This window comes from Trichosurus vulpecula, chromosome 2 (genome assembly GCF_011100635.1).
Source record: "Trichosurus vulpecula isolate mTriVul1 chromosome 2, mTriVul1.pri, whole genome shotgun sequence".
NCBI classification, from domain to species: domain Eukaryota; kingdom Metazoa; phylum Chordata; class Mammalia; order Diprotodontia; family Phalangeridae; genus Trichosurus; species Trichosurus vulpecula.
This window is the reverse complement of record NC_050574.1, coordinates 96,928,792-96,936,823: the sequence shown is the minus strand read 5'-3', so window position 1 is coordinate 96,936,823 and position 8,032 is coordinate 96,928,792.

Genomic DNA, 8,032 nt, shown 5'->3' with positions numbered 1-8,032 from the left:
AATTCACCTCCAGCAAGCAACACGTGGATGCCTGCAACCCATCCACAGCAACTCCTATTATTAAGGCACATAATTAAGTGAAGAGAACTTAGTCATCCTGCCTTCTGCTACAACTTCAAATTCTTCAGGGATCAGCAAAAAGAGAGCACAGATTTCTTAGGGATCAAGCTCCACCATGTGGCCGATGGACAGTTATACCAGCGAAGGGGCTGAGAGAGCAGCCCTGCTCCATTAGACCACAGGCGTCACTGCACCTGGCTTCTTAAGCCTTAAAACCTTGACAGGCGTATTTCCTTAAGGCCCAAAGGAAGCAATGTGGTTTCCTGAACAAAGCTCCAACAGTCCCAACCCCGGTTCTGGGATTATTCCCTGAATCATACAGTCATCACAGACAAACCACTTAACTGAGATCCCATTTTCCTAACTGTAGAGTGGGGCAAATGATTCATAGGATCATAGATCTGAAACTGGAAGGGAACGTAGAAACCATCTAGTCTCTCTCCTTCCCACCCCAAATCCCAGTTATTACATATGAGGAACTGAGGCCCGGAGAGGTCTTGGGATTTTTGGCCAAGGTCACACAGATACTAAGTAGCAGGGCCTGGATTCAAATCCAGATCCCAGAACTCTAGAGTCAGCAGGTTTTCCCACTGTACCACATTGACTTCATTCATTCGTATATCAAGCATTTATCAAACACCCAGTAAGTGCCGGATGCTGTGCTAAGTCCTGGGTATACAACAACAAAAAATGAAATGATTCTACTGTTGGGTGAACAGGACTGGATATGATTAATATAGGTTCTGGCAGGTTAGAACCAAAATGCCAAACTGTTAAAAGTTTCAGGCTTCAGTGCACGCACTGTGACTAAACTCATAGGATTTCTTAGAGGAAAGTACTTTTCAAATTATAAAGAGCTATGTAAACGGGCATAATTATTAAATGTGGGTTAGTGGCCAATGCAAACACAGAATTTAAGGAAGTATCATGGTACAGTGGCTCTTGAGTCAGAAGACAGATTCCAATCACTTAACTGCCCTGGCCTCAGTTTTCTCATCGATTAAAAAAAGAGAATACTGAACTACATGGCCATTGAGATCTTTCTCAACTCTAAATCTATGATCCTATCAGTAGAACCCTGAAATAAAGTCTTTTCTACAATGTCCTGTTACATTGGAACAGATCCAGGAAGGCAGGCTGAGAGACCTGTAAAGTCTATACATCAGGTGTAACTTTAAAGTAATGAGACTGATGGGATATTAAACACATCTGAATAGACACATTCAAGTAAGTGTTATATTCTTCAAAGCAGTCCCCTTGGGAGGGCCCATACAGACTTTGTGGATGTGACCTCTGTGCTCACCATTTTAAAATGACCATCAGAGACCGTGGCACATTTTAGAGAACACATCTTTACAGTGGCAAATGATCCACCTTTGAGGCTGAGTTTGATTTTTCGAAACAGTCAAGGAAACAAATCTGGTGGAAAAAAAATTGGGCAAGTGATCTGGAGTTAATGAAGTGGGAAGATAAAGTTATGAGACAGACTCTTGTGTGACTTATGAACACGTCCTAGAAGCAGGTCCCAAAGAACAGTTTCCAAAATGTTTCAAGCAGTGGTGACATTGTAGGAATAAGTGTGTAGCTTCCCAAGTGAACTCTTGTCAAGGAACACTCATTTGGATGTGTCAGTCTCAGTATGTGTGTTAAAAACATTAATGTTATCATTTTGTAGTCAGAACTCATATATCACAGGGTCATGGAAGTACAGAATTCTATCAAGACTCATAACGCAGCTAATGTTCATCTGGGATAGCTAGGTGGTGCAGTGAATAAAGTACCGGCTCTTGAGTCAGAAAGACCTGAGTTAAAATCTCAGACACTTACTAGCTGTGTGCGCCTGGGCAAGTCACTTAACCTCTGTTTGACTCAGTTTTCTCATCTGCAGACCGGGGACAATAACATCACCTACTTTTTACTGTTTGTTGTGAAGGTCAAATGATGTAACAATTGTAAAGTGCTTAGCACATGGCACATAGTAAGTGCTACATAAACATCAGCTATCACTATCATGCATTGGTTAATGTCTTTTGAGAGTCAGCAAGGTCAGGTAGGCTCTTGCATGTACTGCCATTTTGGTTTTCTACTCAGTGTGCCTGAAAGGCATTTTGTTTTTCCTTTAGAAGGAGTTAGTTCATCAACCTGTTTGCTGAGACTGGAGATTAACCAATTGTGAGAAGCAGCATGGGACAATTGAAAGAATGCTGTATATGGAGTCAAGAGAGGCTTGGGTTCAAATTCCAGTGTAGTATAATGGAAAGAAGGTTGGATTTGGAATGAGTAGAGCCAAGTTCAAATCCCACTTCTGAAACTGGGTTGGGTTGTGCCAGTAGATAAGACGATAAACCTCCAAGTTTTGCACGATACCACCTTTAACCATTGTTAGAAGTAGTAAATGAGATGATATAAGGCACCATCTAACCCTAGCTTCTTACTATTTGGTTCTGCAGATTAACAGTTGGGGTTGTCACAGATATATGGATTCTGTGATGACTAACCCTGACAGACTCTTCTCAGCAACGCAAGGTGCAAAGACAACTCCAAAGGACTCACGATGGAGAATACTGTCTACATCTAGAGAAAGGACTATGGAGTCTGAATGCAGATTGAGGCACACTTTATGCTTGCCTTTTTTTCCTCTTTTGTTTATGTCTTTATTTTTGTTTTGTTTTGTTTCTTCTTTCTCATGATTCACTCCATTGGTCATAATTCTTCTTTACAACTTGACTATTGTGTAAATAAGTTCAATGTGAAGTTATATGTAGAAGATATATCAGATTCCATGCTGTCTTGGGAAGGGGGAAAGGGGGGGAAAGAAAATCTGGAACTCAAAGGCATGTGGAACTGAGTGTTGTAAACTAAAAATAAAAAATCTTAATTATAAAAAAAACAGTTGGGATTGTAACATAGGTGGATTGGAGCAAGCCCCCTCACCCAGAGCGGAGTGGAGGATGTGGAGATGGATACACCTTGAGTGGCTGATGATGCAGGGTCTTCTTACAAAGGAATTCTACCAAGCTCTGCATTTAGCCTCACCGGACCTACTGGGCACTGGTGCATCTGTAAGCAGCTCCAGCTCCCTAGCGGGTTCGGTAAAAAGAGCTCTGGGCCTGTAGTCATGAAGACCTGAGTTCAGATCTCTGATGTGTGCTAGCTGTGTGTCCCTGGGTAAGTCACTTCACCTCTGTGTACCTCAGTTTCTTCAACTGAAAAAAAGGAAGGTAAGAATAACACCGACCTCCGAGAGTTTTTGTTAGGATCAGATGAGATAATAGTGGTAAAGCACTTAGCCCTGTGCCTGACACACAGTAAGAGCTTAGTAAATATTTGTTTTCTTCCTTCTTATCTTCCTTATTTTCCTTCCTTTCTCCCTCTCTTCCTCCCCTCCTTCTTCTTATCTTCCTCCCTCTGCTTCCTTCCTTCTTATCTTCCTCCCTCCCCCTCCTTTCCTTATCTTCCTCCCTCCCTCTCCTTCCTTCCTTCTTATCTTCCTCCTCCCCTCTCCTTCTTTCCTTATCTTCCTCCTTTGCTCTCCTTCTTTCGTTATCTTCCTCCTTCCCTCTCCTTCCTTCCTTCTTATCTTTCTCCCTCCCTCTCCTTCCTTCCTTATCTTCCTTCTTTCCTCCCTCTCCTTCTTTCCTTCTTCCTCCCTCCCTCTCCTTCCTTCCTTCTTGTTTTCCTCCCTTCCTCTCTTTCCTTCCTTATCTTCTTTCTTCCCTCCCTCCTTCTTTTCTTCCTCCCTCCCTCTCCTTCCTTCCTTCTTATCTTCCTCCTCCCCTCTCCTTCTTTCCTTCTTTCTTCCCTCTCCTTCTTTCCTTCTTATCTTCCTCCCTCCCTCTCCTCTTTCCTTATCTTCCTCCTTCCCTCTCCTTCCTTCCTTCTTATCTTCCTCCCTCCTACTCCTTCCTTCCTTATCTTCCTTCTTTCCTCCCTCTCCTTCTTTCCTTCTTCCTCCCTCCCTCTCCTTCCTTCCTTCTTATCTTCCTCCCTCCCTCTGCTTCCTTCCTTCTTATCTTCCTCCCTCCCTCTGCTTCCTTCCTTCTTATCTTCCTCCCTCCCTCTCCTTCTTTCCTTATCTTCCTCCTTTGCTCTCCTTCTTTCCTTCTTATCTTCCTCCTTCCCTCTCCTTCCTTCCTTCTTATCTTTCTCCCTTCCTCTCCTTCCTTCCTTATCTTCCTTCTTTCCTCCCTCTCCTTCCTTCCTTCTTGTCTTCCTTCCTTCCTCTCTTTCCTTCCTTATCTTCTTTCTTCCCTCCCTCCTTCTTATCTTCCTCCCTCCCTCTCCTTCCTTCCTTCTTATCTTCCTCCTTCCCTCTCCTTCCTTCCTTCTTATCTTCCTCCCTCCCTCTCCTTCCTTCCTTATCTTCCTTCTTTCCTCCCTCTCCTTCTTTCCTTCTTCCTCCCTCCCTCTGCTTCCTTCCTTCTTATCTTCCTCCCTCCCTCTGCTTCCTTCCTTCTTATCTTCCTCCCTCCCTTTCCTTCTTGCTTCCCTCTCCTTCCTTCCTTCTTTCTTTCTTATCTTCTTCCTCTATCCCTTCTTTCCTTTCTTCCTTTCCTCCTTCCTTCATTCCTTCCTTTTCAAGATAAAACCACAGAGTCCCTAGAATCTATAGGCCAGCCAGTATTCGGGCTGTTAATGTATGGACAGAAATGACCTTAGGGGAGCCTTCCAATAGGCAGCTTCATTTTCCTTGGTGACTGGGGCCACATAAAAAGGCGGTGATGTAGTCCAAAGATGTCATGCCTCTGTCTTCTGCTTTTTGACTGAGTTATGGCTATGCAATTTCTGTGGGGAGAGTGGCGAGGTTTATTCAGGCCCAAATGCAGCACAAAATCATTTGCAGGACCACCTAATAAAGGCAGGGATGGGAAGAAGGGGCAGAGGATGATGTCCCTGTTGGCTCCCCTTGGTCTTCCTTCTCACCCCTAGCTGCACTTGCTTTGCCAACCAGGGAAGAGCTTGTGGGTGAAGAGTCTAGAAATTCCTGCTCCCACAAAGTTCCTGTGGGGTGCATGGGCAGAGTTGAGGATGAAGACTCAAAATCAGAGATTTACAGGAGCTTGAAGGAATTTTCTAATTCCAAGTCAAATGGAATTTTTCATGGGACTGAGGACCTCAAGGCTAAAGGGAGCAAAGTAGCAAGCTTCATCCTAGCTTGAGGGGCTTCTTCTGGTTCTTGCTGGCAGCCTTACTGAGCATGGTGACTCCTGGTCCTCTACTTTGCACTACAAATACATAGTTCTCCCTACTAAGGCAACTTTTTACCTACTTTAAGTGGTAATACAAAGCATTAGATAGCCTTGAAGAGACTGAATAGTGGAAGGGAAGGAAACAGGCATTTATTAGGCACCCGCTAAGTGCCAGGCACTGTCCTAAGTGAGCATTTGATCCTCACAGCAACCCTGGGAGATAGGTGCTATGATTATCGCCATTTGACAGGTGAGGAAACTGATGAGGCAGCCAGAGGTTAAATGCCTTGCCCAGGGTCATACAGCTAGTAAGCTGAGGCTGGATTCGAATTCAGGTCTTCTTGGTTCCTGTTTCAGAGCTCTGTCCATAAGCCACCTAGCTGCCTCCCAGATAGTAGGTGAGAATCACTTGGGGCTATGAGACCAGCAGGGATGAGTGTGCCAGAGACTAGTGATGTGATAACCAGAAGAGATGAGATGTACAGTGGAGAGCTGTGCCACAAAATCACTAGAGGACATCGGCAGCTGGGAACGTGAACCACTCTGGACATACACCCCCCCTGACCACGTATGTAGCCCCTACTTGTTTGCCTCAACTAAGCCATATTCTCTGCATAAATGCCCTCCGCAGCTGGTAGTGTGGCCATCTGTGGTAGCGCACACTCCACGTGTGAAGGAGGTTATCTTTTCCCGTCACTTTATTTGGCAGGCTACTCGATTAAATGTCTTCTGTTATGGATCACTGTGACATCCAGTTGGCTCGTAAAAATAAACACATCACTGGGGCCTGGGAGCTGTGGTTCTGAGAGGCTGCTGACTTACAGAGAGCTGCATGGGAGGGGGCCCTATATGCTGCAAATAAACCCTCATGTTAGATCAATTCAGAATGAGACGTTGCCTGTTTAGGGAGTTTATGTGGGCACTAAATTCCCCTAAGAAGGATAATTAAATAAATAATAAGGTTGAGAAAAGTAGAGTCATTTCAGTCCCAAAATGTGTTAATTTGAGGATGTAGGTTAGGCTGTCATAATGCCATCCACAATATGGTTAATGTGAATCTGGTCTTAGGATAGAGCACCTGTGACCAGTTTATGCATCTGGAGTCAAGTTCAAGCCTGCCAGGTCCTCTGTCAGGGAGTCTTGGTCCTGCCCCCAGTGCACAGGAGTCCAATAAAGGACCAGGAACAGGCCATTTGAGCCAGAGACCCCTGAGAACCACCAGTGCATTTGAGAGCAGCGCAGAGACTAAGTGGTAGTAGCTGGTGGGGCGGGGGGAAGGAGGTTTGGAGATGAAGAGAATATTCTAGGAATTTTCCTCTTCTCCATTCAACTTTTGCCCAAGGAAAGGCTTCCTTTAGGATTGCTTTTGGCAAATGAGTTTGGTACACAATAAAATAACATTCTAGAGATGAATAACTTTGAAGTTAAGAACTCAGATCAATTCAGGGACCAGGAAAGATTCCAGAGGTTGAGCATGAAGCGTGCTCCCCGCTTACTGACAGAGAGGTCAGAGACTCAAGATGAAGGACAAGACATTCACTTTTTGACATGTCCAATACAATCATTTGCTTCATGTGAGCATACGTATTTGTTACAAGGGTTTAAATTGTTTTTTGGGGGGGTACAGGGAGTTGAGTGGATGAGAGGAAGAGAAGATAGATGTTTGTTACTTTAAAAAAAAGTTTTTTTAAAAAAAAAACCCTCTGATATTGTCCTGAAATTTGGGACAAAATGGGGAAGCTTAAGGCTACCCAACTAATCAGTCAAGTAACTGGAGGATTATGGGAATTGCTGGGGGTGGGGGGAGAGGGGTAGGGGAGAGAAAGAGTCAAACCAGCTATCTTGGGGAATTAAATCTTATCTATTCAATGATAATGCTCCCACCTAAGAGTAAAATTTGTCATTGGTCCCATCCCCTCGAAATCAAGACACAAAGATCATCTCAGGGCACGAGTCTTCCATTTCTGAATCACGGGATTTTCATTCGGGACTATCTGTATACATTCTTAGAGCAGGCAAATATACAAAACTTTAGAAGAAAGGGGAAAAACAAAGCTTAATTTCCCGTGAAGAGTAGATGAAAAAAAGACAACCAGGAGCCCACAAAATCCCTCCCTTCCTGCTCTTTATTATTTTTTGCTTTATTTATAAAAGCAAAATATATACAATGCATCTTCTCCACATGAAGTCCCGGTCAGTTTGGGCTAGATTGTGGGTGGAATAGGTTTTGAGTTAAAGGATCCTTTTTGTAGAAAGGGAGCAGATCTAGTGATCTAGTGTCAGAGGAACTTTGTTCAAATCCTCAGTCCTACCATTTGCTATCTGTGTGACCTGGGGACAAGTCACTTCACCCCCTCCAGGACTCAGTTTCCTAATCTGTAAAAATGAGGGGGTTGGAATAAATGAACTCTAAGGAAGCTTCCTGCTTTTGGTGTTACTTTTGCTTTGGTAGGGACAAAACTGAGACCCACAGTCATTTCTTAGTTGCCATTGTAAGACAATACTAGCATTTATTTGCATATTAAAGTTTGCAAAGCACTTTACACATTTCATCTCATTTGATCCTTGCAACAACCCTGTGAGTTAGGTGCTGCAGACGAGGAAACTGAGGCAAACAGAGGTTAAGTGACTTGCCCAGGTTCATACAGCTAATATGTATCCAAGGCAGGATCAGAATTCAAGTTCTCCTGATTCCAGGTATATTGCTCTATCTACTATGCCAGTTTATGTGCTATGGATGACATTGCTGACTAATGCCTCCAAGTCTTCCAAACATTTATTTA